The sequence below is a fragment of the Zophobas morio genome, unplaced genomic scaffold (genome assembly GCF_036711695.1).
Source record: "Zophobas morio isolate AGI-343-1 ecotype UQ-CSIRO unplaced genomic scaffold, CSIRO_AGI_Zmor_V1 ptg000031l, whole genome shotgun sequence".
Lineage (NCBI taxonomy): Eukaryota > Metazoa > Arthropoda > Insecta > Coleoptera > Tenebrionidae > Zophobas > Zophobas morio.
This window is the reverse complement of record NW_026972136.1, coordinates 8,092,542-8,108,670: the sequence shown is the minus strand read 5'-3', so window position 1 is coordinate 8,108,670 and position 16,129 is coordinate 8,092,542. Positions and strand designations below refer to the sequence as shown.

Below are 16,129 nucleotides of genomic sequence, written 5' to 3'. Positions count from 1 at the left end.
AACCCCACCACATTTTAAAATAAAAACGTGTACTTCACCTAATATTATATGTTGCAGTGCAGTATATATTTAACAAAAAATCAAATACTAGGAAATGGTTTCCAGTAGTGTCACACATAACTCTAATCACATCTCTTAATACATTTTAGTATCGATCTACTATTAAAAACATTCATTGCGGCACTCCCTTGCCATTTATATCTTTATTATTTATGAATGAAAAATGTGCTGGTAGCAAATTCATCTTAAAATTATAGTTGCTTGTGTAGATAATTTGAATGGAATATGATAAATTGCTGAGTTGAGGAATTGTAAGAAGAATTGCAGGTCATCCGATAATAATATAGTTATTTAGATAAAAGTCAGAAAAATGGTGCATTATTGACGAGGAACTATGTTGAAATATGAGGCACATTAAAGTTTCATCAGTTCCACAATAGATTTGGAGACATAGGGAGGAAAAAAATTCGAAAATAACTCTAGTCTTCAGCGTTTCTGGCAGAAGTTTATAATAAAATATATCTATAAGATATATTAATAATGTACTTAGTAGGTAGAAAAACAAGAAAATCAGCAGCTCTGCTTTTGTAAAAAGTGTTTCGTATTGTTATTAAGAAGTTAAAATAGTTTCTCAATAAACTCTTTTATTTATTAAGTATTTGTAGAAAATTTAAGAACAATAAAAATACTTTCAGCTCTATATACATATCTAATGTTTAATAAATACGTGTACATTTGTGTATTTTTAAATCAATAATACCCGTGTAAACTAATCGAAGATACAAGAACTGTTGATGGTATTAATCCTTACAAAATATTATATGGAAAAAAATCTGACCGCAGCGAGCAACTGACCTAGGACCACCTGCAGATTTTTTGAGCGCGGCGCGCAACTGACGGATGCCTGTATAATTATTAATTAATTTCCCCCGTCTGCCGTCTGTCTATCCTATGTCTGTCGCCTGCCTGTCGTCTGTGTCGGTTAATTAGACAGATAATTATCAGATTATAATCTGCAAACCGGACTGACCAGTTTATTTTTTCTTACATCATGGCTGTTATTATCTCTAAAAAAATTATCGATCAGATAAAAAGAGGAACCTTCGTTATTGGTCGGTTTCACTTAATACATAAACATTTACAGATAACTGTAAAAATTTTATTTATAATTTTAAGTGTTTAAGTCCGCCCGGTCAGCAAGAGCATGGCCACAGATAAACAAGTGGCAAAAAATTTTTACGAAAGCAAATTTTTTTAAAGAATTGATTTGGTTATTGGAAAAACTACAAATGAATTTAAATAAAGTGCAAGTGCTTGAACATATTTAACAAAAAAATTAGGAGTACAATACTTCCTTTGCTTACAGTTTGGAAGTAAAAACAGAGTCTAAAAAACTGACATTTTTTTTAAGTTTACTCATTTTATTTTTTTTTTGTGATGTTTAGTTTAGGAGTCTATTATTAAATTTTCCATCATTAGACAAATTTTTCAATTTATAACACTGTATGGCAGTGTACGTCAGAGCTATCTTTCCAGTCTTTATTTCAAAAATTCCAACAAAATGCACAAGCGGTTTTTGATTTACTCGAAAAAAAAATTGCTTCATTCAGTTTTTTTTGTCACCCTGTACAAGCAGTTCTACAAAACTTGAAAGCAAGGTCCCGTAGTGTAGTGGTTATCACGGCTGCTTCATACGCAGAAGGTCCACGGTTCGATCCCGGGCGGAACCAGACTTTTTGAAGATCATATAATTTTCCAGTGTACGCTTAAAAGAAGGTATCTTCACGTTAACATTAAAATCAAAACAAGTGATTTCAGCTCTAGTTTCCATTATCGTGAGCATGGTGTCTAGAGTCGTAATATTTTGCAAAATTTTAGATGACATCGTCAAATTATTGCTGGGGGTGATCAGACAAAATTTGTTTAGCGTTTTACCATCTACATGATATTCCAAAAAGTCATACAATTTCACAACAATGACATTAGGCACCTCATCAACATTTTTTTCCTTCTTTTTGAGGTCATGAAACGTCGAGAAAATATAAAATTAGCTATCCGCCAATTGTGACCAAGTGCAGCATATATTTTTTCGAAAGCAATGTATATATGTGTTAATTGTTAGATTTTCTTTTCTAAATTTAAAAATGAAGTTTTCAAAAGGATAGATAACCACTTGAGATAGGTTACACTTTAAAAACGTCATTTATTTCAAAATTAAAATTATTTTTCGTCGATGAACAAATCAGATGCAAAAAAAAATCACAAAATATATTGCACCTAGATTTCATCACATACCTTTAGGTTTGCGTCTTTAACTTCCACACTCAAAATTAACGATTGTATTTCATTATCAAACATAAACGTGGCGCAATTACACTAACTCTATTTTCGTATAAAATGTTTACTTCTTGTCACCACAAAAGACATATTGGATCTGAGCAAAATTAATCAAGTGACATTTATCGTAACTAAACCCCACTACATTTTAAAATAAAAACGTGTGCTTCTGTTAATATTGAATTCTGCAATATATATTTTACATAAAATCAAATAACAGGAAGTGGCTTCCAAGACTGTCACACAACTATAATCACACCTCTTAATACATTTTAGTATTGATTTACTGTTAAAAACGTTCATCGCGGCACTGGCGCCATTTATATTTTTATTATTTATGGATGGAAAACGTGCTGATAGCAAATTTATCCTAAAATTATAGTTTCTTGTGTGGATAATTTGAATGAAATATTAGGTTCGCTGATAAAATGCTGAAATATGGAGGAATTGTAGCAAAAATTGTAGGTCATTCGTTAATAATAAAGTATCTCTGTTTAAATTTTATATTATTCTTAAAAACTCTGATAATAATTAGATAATTTCCTAAAATAATCCTACACACCTCTAATTTTACTATAATATAAAGTTAAAACCAGGGTATATACTTCTTAAGAAATTACTCATGAAAATTGACAGACAGCAATTTCTAATTTCGTAACAAAACAAAATTATTTATTAATAAAACTTTAGCAACCCTGGATGGTACTTATGAGCAACTGTTACAATACGTTCTTGTCTATAATGTTTTCTTCGTTGTTCGTGATGTTCTAAAACTGAAGTATTTTTTTTATAGTTCGGATTTTAAGAAGAAATATAATTATTCGTACCATTAAATACTTAAAGCATGGAACATCACTTAAACCATAAAAAATCCTTTTTTCAAGTGTCACTCTAACCCTTTATTTCAGTCAATAACGACATTGTCGGCACAAAATTATCGGTCTTGCACAAAGAGTTATTAAAGAGAACAAAAGAAGAAAAAGGAGAGAACATTATTGTAGGAACAAATGCTTCCAAATCACCAGCTATTTCATTTTCAAAATGTGTATTTTACTGAAAAAGTTAAAAAATATGTGAACTATCACATTTAGTTGAAACAGACAAATCAAAGAATTTTTTTCAATGTTTGTTATGCGTCTGTGACCAATAATAGAAAAAATAACTTTCGGTACCCACTGGTACTGCAGTCAGAGCTCAATACTATTTATAAACTTACCTGAGGAAAAAACAAACAAATTTATTACATACTTATTAAAATTTTGAGTGGTGAGTTGCTCCTAACAGAAAATATGTGCTCTTAATACTGATTTTATTGAAAGTTATTTTTCTAATCTATTCTCATCAAAAATTTATTATTCAAGTCGTACAACTGGTATTGGAAAAATCAATTTTATCACTACTAACTTTTAATAAAACATTGACTCCGTTTAGTCATTTTTACTCAAACAGTCACAATCTCTAATATACCAGTATTAAGTTTACTGTTGGAACTGATGAATGGTCGCTAAAAATGTAAGTTGAAACTTCAAATTTTGAAATTTTTACATGAGTTTTGTAATTATATATTAACAGTTTTGGCACTTTACGTACCTAATTTACGACATATGTAACCACACCTGATCCATTACGGTGTGAATTAAAATGGAAATATTAACAAATTTTCAAAATTATGCTATTTTTGGTCATAACGGACGAGATATGTTGAGTTATAAATCTGTCACTACTAGGTATTTCTCTAATTTTTCAGATATTTGGAATTTCCAACTTTTTGATTTTCAAACGTCATTCTATTCAACATGCTTGGACTTGTTTTAATTTTCGACTTTTTGACGATTTTCAAATCTTTGACATGTTGCTTTTAAGAACTTCCGGAATTTTACACATTTTTTGGGTTTCACTTCACATTTTTTTTCATTTTAACAATCTAAAAATTATGTGCCCACTTAATTGAATAGGACCCACCTTAATCTCCACCTCATTTCCAAACCAACAGTAAAGAAAAATTTGGGTCGTGACTGATTCCAAGTAGAACAAAATTGAAAAGCACTCACCGCTCGTCGGTTCTACCTGAATTAAGCGAGAATTTAATTTTAATAAAACTAGAAAAACTACATACCAGAGTCAAGTAAAACATGGCTACTGCCAAAGATGCCACACTAACAAAAAATTGGCACAGGGAAAGTTCATTAAAAAAATCATTGCACCCTTTAGAAAATCTAAAAAAGGAATAAACGACTATGAGTTTTCACATAATATATGCAAGTACCTCAGAATATTCTTGTGGTGGTCTATACAAAGTTTTAATTTCACGTTGTAACTAACACCAGGTAGAGTTTTTAAATTTTCACATAGAATATCACACTGAACTTCAGCCAGCATCATGAGAGCAGCGATCAATGCATCCATATTGACACCAGCTATAGCTATAGTCCAGAGACTCATCGTTTGGTAAAAGTATGTAACTTCATACGTGAGTGATTTTTTGAAGTCATAAGGGTACCATACAGATAGTGGAAGTCGGTACTGTCTAAAAGTTCCGTCAACTAGCGGAAAAACAGTCCACAAAACGAGTGTAACAAGAACAGGCACAGAATATACAACGTAAGTAGTTTTCCACATTGCCACTGTTACGTGGACCGCTTTAAATTGCCCATTATTCCGGAGTTGAAAGTCGTCACTTTCCACATCCAACATAAGCTTTTTCAGTATTCTCATGTTTCTAATGAAATAATACATTTTCAAAGAAACCAGCCATTCAGTAAAAAGAATAAAGATTATAGCCGATAGTTCTTTCAAATCGGAAACAAAATACAGATTCACTGTTTGAAAAATGGTGTGGCTGTAGACAAGAAGAAGCACAGCTGTTGTAAATATTGAGTATGTATTAAATGCATATCCTTCGTTGCCCTTGGGCCACAACCCCATGAACTTCAGGATCAGAATATTAATTCGAATGGAATGTTTCCAACTAAGGCTCGCCATTGCGACTTAAACGAACTGAATTGTTCACGCGAAATTTTTCAACTAACTGAATATTCTGGAAGAAGAGCTTTTATTTATTTAGTGATTATCATTAATTTGCTTGAAAACAATTTACGCGCAAAGCAAAATATAACACCAAATGCAGCGTCACATACCTTTAGATTTTCACGTCTTTAATCTTCACACTTAAAATTAATAAAACTTACAATATTTAATTTTCTTTAATTATTGAGCACAGAAGTGGAGCAATTGCACTAATTCAGTTTTTATATAAACCTCCACTTTTTACCACCGCAAAAGAAGTATTACATCTGCGCAAAATGAATCAATACCTAACCAATAGTTATCGTTATTAAACCTTACTACATAAAAATGTGTAATTGACTTAATATTATAATATTAAATTCTGCAGTATATATTAACATGAAATCATACCCTAGAAAGTGGTTTTTAAGTGTGTCAATTCTAATCACATCTCTTGATACATTTTAGTATTGATCTACTGTTAAAAACATTCATTGAAAAACTAGCTTGCCATTTATACTTTTATTATTTATAGCAACGTGCTGATAACAAATTTATCCTAAAATTACAGTTTCTTCTGCGCATAATTTGAATGGAATATGCCGGTCTCTGAATAACTGTTAAGCTGAGGAATAGAAAAAAGAACTGCACGTCGTTCGTTAATAATAAATTACCTATATTTTATATCCTTGCTGTAACACCCATAAATTCGCAACTTGAACGCCAAAAAAAAATCTCCACACCTCTCACTTCATTTTAATGTAATGTTAATGCAAAGGTATACGAACCCCTGATAACTTATATCCATATCATTACATTCAGGCTACAGCTTTACAACTTTACAAATAGAAAATTATGAGCGCAGAATGAACTTGTGCAGAAGGCTCTTGCACAGATTGATGAAAATCTTATCGAAAATAACATTTTTACTGACGATTCGAATTTCACTCGAAAAATCTTCTAACTTTTCAGTACTTGTCTTTTTTTAACGTAAATGTATGGTCTGGGATTTACAGAAATCAATTTGTCGTACTGTTTAACTTACTCGGCAATAGAATGGTACAGAAGGGTCTATGAATTAGCCACCTAGATTCCCTGATTTTAACCTATTAATCAATAAGGACATTATAAGCACAAAATTATCGATCTTATAGAGAGAGCTAGAAAAGGCAACAAAAGAAAAAAAAACGAAAAGAGAGAATATTCTTGTAGCAACAAATATTTCCAAATCATCAGCTATTTCATTTTCAAAATGTGTATTTTTTTGAAAAAGTTAAAAAATATGTGACGAATATATAACTACCACATTTAGTTGAAACAAATTAAAGATTTTTTTCAATGTTTGTTATGCTTCTGTGACCAGCCATAGAAAAATTTGTAAAAATAATTTGATTGTAATCAAATGAAATAAAAGCTGTAAATCTTCACTACTCAGCTAGTACGTAAAAATTTACATATAGTAAAAACATCTAGTATATATCTTTTCCTTAAAGTTTTTGTTGAGAAAAGCTATCTAACAAGTTTCCGTAATCAATGGTTTTATCATCAGAGCTAAATAAAAGTACGATATTTATAAATATATCCGAAGGGAAAACGAAAATTTGAAGAAATTACATCGTTTCACAAAAATTTTAAGTGGTGACTTGCTCTTCACAGCAGTCATGTAATACTCATTTTATTAAAAGCTTTTGTTGTAATCATCAAATCTGTTCCTATCAAAATTTTATTATTGAAGTAAGTAATACAACTGATATATCGAAAAAATTTAATTTATTACTAATAACTTTTAATAAAAATTAATTTAGCTCACGCCTGAATTTAGTCACTTTTGGTCCACTAAAATTTAACGATAAAAGGCACAAACATTTACAATCACTAATATACTGTTGGTTGAACTGAAGAACGGTCGCAAAAAATGAGAGTTGAAATTGGAAATTTTGAAATTTTCACTTGACTTTTGTAAATATTAACAGTTTTGGCACTTTAGGTACCTAATTTATGATACATTTAACCACACTGGATCCATTATTGTGTAATTTAATACGACAATATTAACAAATTTTCTTAATTACGCTATTTTAAAATAATGAACATATGTAGTTTAGTAAATCTGTCACAGATGTTCCCTGAATTTTCTAAATTTTTGGAATTTCGAACTTTTTGACTTTCAAACATCATTCGGATCAGCGTGTTTGTGACGTGTTATAATTTTCAACCTTTGCCAATTTTCAAAATTTTAACCTGTTATTTTTAAAAACTTGGATTACTTTGCCGTTGTAGCGTCTTCAATATTCTAATTGATGCTTTCAGAATTTTACGTATTTTTGGCATTTCACTTCATTATGACATCGTTTACATGTTCGACAGTTTGGCCAATTTTTATTGCAACAATTTAAAAATGATGTACTACCTACTTAATTGAGTAGACAGTAAGGACCCACCTTAAGCTCCACCTCATTTCCAAACCAACAATAAATAAAAATTTGTGTCGTGATTGATTCCAAGTAGAACAAAATTGAAAGACACTCGCCGCTCGTCGGTTCTACCTGAATTATGCGATAAATTAACTTTAATAAAACAGAAAACTACATACCAGAGTCAAGTAAAACATGGCTACTGCCAAAGATGCCACACTAACAAAAAATTGACATAAGGAGAGCTCATTAAAAAAATCATTGCAGCCTTTAGAAAACCTAAAATTGGAGTAAATGACTATAAGTTTTGAAATCGCGACATATACAAGTACCTCAGAATGTTCTTGTGGTGGTCTATGCAAAGTTTTAACTTTGCGTTGTAAGTAGAACTAGGTAGATTTTTTAAATTTTCACACAGAATATCACATTGAGCTTGAGCCAGCATCATGAGAGCAGCGATCATTGCATCCATATTGATACCAGCTATACTTATGGCCCAGAAACTCATCGTTTGATAAACGTATGTAATTTCATACGTGAGTGATTTTTGGACGTTGTAAGGGTACCATACAGATAATGGAAGTCGGTACTGTTTAAAACTTCCGTCAACTAGAGGGAAAAAAGTCCACAAAACCAGCGTAATAAAAACGGGAACAGAATACACAAAGTAAATAGTTTTCCACATTGCCAATGTCACTTGGACGGTATTAATTTGCCCATTATTCCAGAGTTGGAAATTGTCACTTTCCACATCCACCATAAGCTTTTTCAGTATTTTCATGTTTCGAACGAAATAAAACATCTTCAGAGAAACTAGCCATTCAGTAAAAAGAATAAAAATTATGGCCGCTAGTTCTTTCAAGTCGGAAACAAAATACACATTCACAGTTTGAAAAATAATGTGGCTATTGACAAGAAGAAGCACAGCTGCTGTGAATAGTACATATGTGTTGCATTTGTATCCTTCGTTGCCTTTAGGCCACAAACCCATGAACGTCAGAATCACAATATTAACTCGAATTGTATGTTTCCAACTAAAACTCGCCATTTGACAATTAAACGAAATGAATTGTTCACGCCAAATTTTTGCACCAATTGAATGTCAGTAATTCAAGTCACGCAATGTTTTCCTTTTACTTAATTAGTAGTCACAACTTGGATTAATGCGTTTTTCTCGTTGAGCAAAGAAAACACAAAATGCAGTGTATCACATACCTTTAGGTTTTCACATCTTTAATCTTCACACTTAAAAATCACAAAACTTACGATAATATTTAATTGTGTTTCATTATCTAGCACAGAAGTGGCGCACTTGCACAATTCAAATTTTATATAACCCTCTTCTTCGTATCACCACAAAAGAAATATTGCATCTGTGCAAAATGAATCAACAACTAATACTTATCGACATTTTAAAATAAAAACGTGTACTTGGCTTAATGTTATAATATTATATGTTTAACATAAAATCATAGACCAGGGGGTGGTTTTCATAATTCTAATTACATCTCTTGATACATTTTAGTATTGATCTACTGTTAAAAACATTCATTGAGAGACTAGCTTGCCATTTATACTTTCATTATTTATGGATGAGCAACTGCTGATAACAAATTTATCCTAAAATTATAGTTTCTTGTGTGGGTAATTTGAATCCTATATGACGTTCTCTGAAAAAATGCTGAACTGAGGAATAGAAAAAAGAATTGCACCCTGTTCGTTAATAAATAATTACCTCTCTTTTATATTCTTGTTGTGACACTTAAAATCCCGCAGTTTGAAGGTAAAAACTCTAATAGTATTTTCCGAAAATAATAATACACACTTCTCGTTTCATTCTAATGTTATGTTATAAAGAAGGTATAGGAACGGAAAGTTATATTCACATAACATCATCTAGAGAATTATGACGCAGAATGAACTTCTGTAGAAGGCTGTTGCACAGAAAGATGAAAATCTTATTTAAAATAGAATTTTTACTGATGAATTCACTCGAATTTTCAGACTGGTCTTTTTTGATAGGATGTAGACCTAAATCAACATCCGTTACCGTAAATGTATGATCTCGGATTTACAGAAATCAAATTGTTGTATTTTTGAACGTAACTCGGCAATGGATCAGTACATCATGGTCTCTAAACTTACCACTTAGATTCCCTGAACTTAACCTATTCGATTTTTTACTTTATTAATGGATTTACACACAGACTTAATATTACCTGGTAACCAAAGTTGGTCAAGTTCGATAATTCCAACTTTTTCAAGAAATTGTCAAATTTCATTTTTTTAAATTAACTCCTATAATATTAAGAAAAGATATGTATGGATTGTTAAAGCAGAGATCAGACAGCATGGTATGCCCATGTTTCATGTGAAATTTTCATAATAAAATTTTTAGCAACACCACGTATATCAATTTGAATGGTTACACTATAATACTAATGATAACAGTAATGTATTTCCAAAATTTCGAGAAAATGAAGTACAGCATTTTTCATACAATAAGATAAACTACTTGAAACTGTAATTTTTTGGGTCACCGTATACAACCTGTTCTACAAACATGAACGCACTAATGTTCAAGGTCCCGTAGTGTAGTGGTTATCACGTCTGCTTCACACGCAGAAGGTCCCCGGTTCGAACCCGGGCGGAACCAAACTTTTTTTTAGTGGTGTGGTACAATTTGAGGTTTACGCTTAAGTAACTGCACGTAAACATTAGAATAAATAACAAGTGGTACAAGTAGCTAGCATACCGCATACTCAGTGTTCATCCATAATTTATAATATTTTGCACATTTTAGATAGAATTTATCCAAAAAAAGTTTGAGATGGTGGAATCAAATTTTTGGGAGGGATAAACAGATAAATTTTGATTAAGGATTTACTATGATTACAATAACATATTTTTGCAATTTTTGAGTGTTTATTAGAAAAATTTGAAGTAATCATTATGCATTTTTTTTGTTATAACCCATTTAAATTTAAGCAAAGATATGGCAAAGAGACTGTTATGTGTATGCTTCGAGTTTTCCATAATAAATTACGGTGTACGGTGTACGGTGTACGGTGTAGTAGTAACAATAACAAACCCTACTCACAAATTTTGAAGAAAATAGGAAGAATTGTTCTCGAGTTGACCATCCAAAAAAATAGCTTTATTTATTAATTTTTTTGTGTCCTCGTGTAGAAGAATTCTAAAAAATATCAAGCCTCTGACAAACTGAATATTGTTTTCTTATTTATTTAGAATTTGCTTACATTTTGTAAGCAGCGTTGTAAACATGACACAAAGAAAAGTGTTCAATTATTTTATCAAATTTAATGAGAAGAGTGGAAAGAAAGAGGCAGAGAAAAGGAGGGAGAGAAAAAGAAAGAGAAGAAAGAGATCGTTAAACCCAAAAAAGCGTACTCATGAAATTTGAAAATTTAAATATATCCCAAAACCTCGGTCTGAAAAATTTTGGTATAAAAAAATCCAGTTCAGTTTTCCAGAATGTGTAAATTGATGACGAAAATTTTAGAAATCACAAAAAAAGTAAATACAAAAATAACGAAGTTTATGTATGTATTGTATTTAAATTAAATATTTTAAAAAATAAATAGGTTCATAAATACGGAATAATCAGCGTAGGTGGTTGACGTGTATTTACCCTCGGGCAACATTCCCAAAACTTGCAGACAGCCGAGGTTTATTCTGATTGTAGATTTCCATATAAATATTTGTTCTTTTGGGGTACTATGGAACGTTACGGGGGTTTCACTGAAAATAATACGTATGTGTTTGTTTTTACTTGATTAATTGACAAGGCATTTTGTGGTCTTTAAATTTTCTGCTCTGAAAATACTACACTAAGACATCTTTGTCCCGATTTTTATCATTTTTAAAGATTACCACTACTGTTTCAGTAATATTTTTTCACTGTTATATTTTAAAACCCGTTTTTAAAATCATTTTATCTACATATATACATAATATTCAAAATAACAGAAACAAAAATTCCACAAAATTCATTGTATCCCGATTTCACATACCTTTAGGTTTATGCACCTTTAAACTTCACACTTAAAATTAACAAAATTTATGCCAGTTAACGAACACAGAAGGAGAGCAATTACACTAATTTAGATCTTGTACAAGCCCTCCACTTCATGTCACCACCAAAGAAATATTGCTTCTGAGCAAACTCAATCAACTGACGTTTGTCCTTATTAAACCCCACTATATTTTAAAATAAAAACGTTTACTTCACTTAATATTAAATGCTACAGTATATATTTAACATAAAGTCACATAATAGGAAATGGTTTCTTGGAGCGTCGCACAACTCTAATCATACCTCTTAATTATATTACATTTTAGTATTGATCTACTTTTAAAAACATTAATCGAGGCACTAATTTGGCATTTATATTTTTATTATTTATGCATGAATTTGCTACCAATTTATCCTAAAATTATAGTTTCTTGTGTGGGTAATTTGAATAAAATATTACGTTGTCTGATAAATTATCAAGGTCTTGAAGAATTGTAGAAATATTTGCACGTCATTCGTCAATAATATAATACCGCTGTTTTAAATTCTTGCTATTACGTTTTGAATTTTGAAATTTGAACACATTTTTTCTGTGTATGTAATGCTTCTGTGTTCTTGTCCCTACATCCTCGTGGTAGAAATAATTGGTGGATTATGAATTAGTTTTGGCTAATTTACAATTATTGATAAATTTAAGTCAATAATTGTAAATTTGGAGACAATAACGAACCTTGCAATTTTTAAAGGCAAAAATATGTGTAGATAATATTATAATCGCCCCTCTACGCCACTGGTGAAAACATACACCACTGGTGGAGTGGAAGGAGTATCCTAGTTAAGTTATAAATAAGCGTCTAGTTGTAATATAATTTTAGTTTAGCTTTGTCTAGTCAGTGCCCACGTGGTTGGCGAAACGCGTCGACAAATATTTTGTGTATTTTCAGTGGCATGGTGATAAACGTTATATTATTGTATATTCTTGTGACGATATATCAAATATTTATGACTCACCCTTAGTTCTGCTTCGTTGCCAAACCAGCAATAGAAAAAATTTTGAACAATCATTGCAACCACATAAAACAAAAGCGAGAAACCTTCGCTACTGGTAGGTCCCACCTAATGAACATTATCGATATAACTGTAAATATCATGTTAATACTTTGAATGTTTAACTCACCACAGTCAACTGGAACATGGCCAACGCCATAGATGCACAAGTGGTAAAAAACTGCCCCAAAGTTAATTCGTTAAAGAACTGATTCGCGGTATTAGAAAAACTACAAATTATTATAAATAAAGTGGATTCACGTGTAACGAAGTTTTCGAATTCAACCAACTGCGGCGTTAATTTTTTGGGTTTACCCACCTAATTATTTTTTTATGATGTTTTATGTACAAGACTAGTCTTTCATTAAATTTTCCATCATCATTGGACAGGTTTTTCAAATTGTCACTTAAAAGATCACACTGTGCGGCAATGTACATCATCAGAGCTCCCGTCATAGAATCCATATTCAAATTCCCAAGAGCCAGAAACCATGTACTATAGACTTGATAAAAATATGTCGCTTCATACAATGGGCTACTCGTGACATTGTATGGATACCAAGCCCAGAAAGGCAACCTGTGTTGCTTATAAGACCCATCAATGATAGGAAAAGCCGATAACAGGAACAAATCGGTGATGGTAATCACCCAATACATCTTATACATTCTGTACCAAAAATTCAGTGTAGGCTTCAATAAATCTGCTTGGTGCGAGCTTTTCGGTTGAAATTCTTCAGTATCCAGGTCTGCCATTAAATGTTGTAAAAGTCTTACGTTGCGGACAAAAAAGTATATTTTTAAAGCCGCATTCCAGTCAGTGACTAGTACAAAAAATATCGCTACTAGAGCTTGTAGGTCTTGGTAAATTAGGCTAATGTATGCCGCTTGAAAAATATTGTGACCCTCGACAAAAAGGTTCATCAATAAAGAATAGAAAGTGTAGGTTGTAAGTGTGTAACCGGCTTTTCCTTCAGGCCACATTCCTAAAGCTGGTAGACACACAAGGTTTATTCTTATCACATATTTCCAGTTAAAGTGTTTAGGTTGTGGGTTTTTATTAAACATTATGCGTTTTACTGAAAATAGTAAGTATGTGTTTGTTTTTTTAATTGCTTGCAACACATTTTGTGGTTTTTACAAAGTCATTAGATTTGAAAAAATGAAAATTAACTGAAAAAAGAACTGAAAATTTTTAGTGAATTTGCACACACAAAATGTATCCAAGAAGCATATAGGTTTAGTCACATACCTGTAGGAAAAACGAACGATAGATAAAATTCATCAATTTCAAAATAATTGAATTAGTTTTCATGAACAAGCACAGAAGAGGCGTATTTAAACTAACTCAATTTTTGTAAAGCTCTCTTCTTTTTATGATCAGAGTCATTATAATTTGCAGCTGCGCAGTTCGAAATCAACTGTGGGCACTTAACATTTTAAAACCCCACCACACTTGGTATAGAAACACTGCACATTTCAGTTTTCGGAGTTCAACTGCAACGTTAACAGCTTTTTTAATTTCTTCAGAAAACCAAATTGTTTATTAAAAATAATCACCGCCTTTAGTAGTATCGATTGGCAACTCTTAAATTCATACTTAAACACTGATTTGCAAATTTTATAAATTCGAAAATAGCACCAAAAATATAACATACAATACAAATAATTTTTTACCTTTCCTGAAACACGGTAGATATTCGATAATTCTGCTGCTAAAGAAGAAGTATTCCACCAAATTAAAATACACATTGTTCGAACATTTTCAGTAACCAAATTCGCACTATTCAAGAATTCTTGCAAAAAATTTTTGTAAAATTTAAAACATTAAGTAGTCCATACACTTTCTGAACGTATCAGTTTCTTTTAAATTTAGTTAAGCTTATGAAAGATGTTGACTGCACATTCACGATTCCCAAAGATGTTTTTTATTGTTAGCCGTAGCTTTATTAATATTTCAAACAGGACTTTATTTTTTTCGGTGCTAATAACTACTTCGGTATAACTAGGGTTTTATTATTAATTATTGGCTACTGTCAGTAAGTGGGTGGTCTTAAAATACAAGCAATGATTATATTTATTCAATTAGTCTTGGGAGTTGCAATTAACGAAAACTTCATAGTATCTTACATCAACATCTGACAGTTTTCTCACGATTACGGGGAGATGAAGGTTTTAATTAAGGGTTTAAACATTTGCTTTATAAAAACTTTAAATTTTTTATTTACTTCCTGTTTGGACATGGATAATGGTAGTTTTAATTGTTAGGTTATTCATTATGTCGTTTTATCTCACTGCTTCGGTATTTATTTAGTGACTTACATCCACTGCAACATCTTCATAAAGATCTGCAGTTTTAATTTTACATAATAAGTGGTATCAGTTTGTAGTGATATAAGGTGTAAGTGAAATTCGTGACGTTTTTTAACTGTGACATAAAAACTCCATATGTGTTGAAGATTTCCCAGGTTACACTAGTGTATTTTTAATACATATGAAAGTTATTATTTATAGTGAAGTGTATAAACGTCAGTTTAATTATAGATACTTCATTAGGAGTTTGATTCTAAATTGTACTATTGATTTAAATCTTGTAAACTTTTAAACATTGCTCTAATACAACCTAAGTTTTGTACTTTTTTTAATAAAAATATATCTCTATATCTTCACAATTTAATTTCCGATTTCACAGGACAATATACCTCCTTTGAAGATGGCTAGTTATTTGTATAATTATTATAATTTTTCATCACTTAGAGTTTTTTCAGCTAACTGAATTTTATCAAATACACCACACTGTATCGTTCAGAAAGGGAAAATAAGTTTTTGAGTGGGCTAAAACTCCTTGTAAGACAGTAGTGGCCATATTACGTAGATTAGAAATTATAGATTAAAGTGTGCAAGAAAAAGAAAGTGGTAAAGATTTTTAGTTTCAGAAGCTTTATTAAAAAAATAAGTGAAATATACCCATATACTGAATGGAAAAACAACAGGTAAATAATTTTCAAAAATTAATGATGTAACTAAGAAAATCAAATTCGTCATGTACTTGTACAGAGAAATTTTGACTACACAATATCAAAATGCCGTTGTTTTTAGCGCAGTATAAAAAATAGGAAATAAATTGAAACAACTGTTAAATATATTACTGTCTACAACTTGATTTGAATTAAACCGTGCTGCTTTTTAAAAATTTTTGGTAATTTTGAAATAATTGAGTCGAAGTTTCGTTATCAATAAGTCGAATCCTGAAATCAATTAATTCAGCTCTAAATCTCAAAATTACAGTCAA

The 16,129-nt window shown here is 31.0% G+C and overlaps 2 non-coding genes across 2 annotated transcripts; both read left to right on the top strand.

The window, feature by feature from the left end:
• Positions 1 to 1,657: 1,657 nt before the first annotated feature.
• On the top strand, positions 1,658 to 1,730 carry Trnam-cau (transfer RNA methionine (anticodon CAU)). Its single transcript has one exon. It is a non-coding gene; the product is annotated as a tRNA-Met (tRNA).
• Positions 1,731 to 10,340: 8,610 nt separating this feature from the next.
• On the top strand, positions 10,341 to 10,413 carry Trnav-cac (transfer RNA valine (anticodon CAC)). The gene has a single exon. It is a non-coding gene; the product is annotated as a tRNA-Val (tRNA).
• The last annotated feature ends 5,716 nt before the right edge of the window (positions 10,414 to 16,129 follow it).